This window comes from Nothoprocta perdicaria, unplaced genomic scaffold (genome assembly GCF_003342845.1).
Source record: "Nothoprocta perdicaria isolate Ctin4 unplaced genomic scaffold, notPer1 scaffold_73, whole genome shotgun sequence".
NCBI classification, from domain to species: Eukaryota; Metazoa; Chordata; class Aves; order Tinamiformes; family Tinamidae; genus Nothoprocta; species Nothoprocta perdicaria.
Window position 1 is genome coordinate 2,281,637 of NW_020456010.1, and position 993 is coordinate 2,282,629.

Below are 993 nucleotides of genomic sequence, written 5' to 3' on the forward strand. Positions count from 1 at the left end.
CCCGACGGCGGCGGCTGCCGCCCTCCTGCCCGCCTCGCCGCCTGCTGCCGCGCGAGGCGCGGCCGCCCCGGTGGGCGCCTGGGTGCGTGGGGGGACGGGAGCTGAAAGGCGAGCCGAAGAGTCCATGTGTTGCTCGGGCGGCGCCGCGGGCAGCCCAGGGAAAGGACCCCGCCTCACCCACGCTGGAATGCGCTGGTGGGAGCCGCGGCGCGCAGACGGCTGCGAAAGGCGCCGGCGACGGGGCGCGAGCAGGGTCAGAATTCCTCAGCGTGTGAGCGCGGCCCCGCCCGCGAGGCCGCGAGGACTACAATTCCCAGCAGGCAACGCTGCGCCCGGGCTGCGCGGCCGCCGTAGGCGCCCGTTGCTGCGGGCGGGAGAGCGCGGAGCGGCGCCCGGGTTGTCCCCGGCCCGCCCGGCCGCCAGACAGAGGCGCCGTGGCATTAAGGTTATGACAAGGCAGTTTATTTTTTATTTTTTTTTTTTATTTTATTTTATTTTATTTTATTTTATTTTATTTTATTTTATTTTATTTTACTTTACTTTACTTTACTTTACTTTATTTTACTTTACTTTACTTTACTTTATTTTACTTTACTTTATTTTGGAGCCCTGTGCAGTTCCCTTGGTCGCTCAGTCGCCAGGCTCCTCTGAGGGAAAGGCCGTGCAGGGGGGTAACGGTGCAGACCTGATCGTTAATTACAGGGCGGGACACCGCTGTGAGATCATTTACGCCATCCATTACTTAGGAAATTAATGGCAGGGGTGAGGGCTTGGCCACTGTTCCCGGCCCTCGTGGCCGGCAGCCCCAGCGAAGAGCCGGGAAGCGGGAAAGGAGGAGAGCGTCACGCGCAGCGGGATCAGCCCCTGGCCTTGCGGGAAAGGCAGGCCGGGCGCCGGGCCTGCGGAAAAGCGCCTCCGAAGACTAAGGAGAGATACGTGCAGGGAACGGTGCGCACATTCCTGCGCCTTTCCCATTTTTTTCTAGGTGTATGA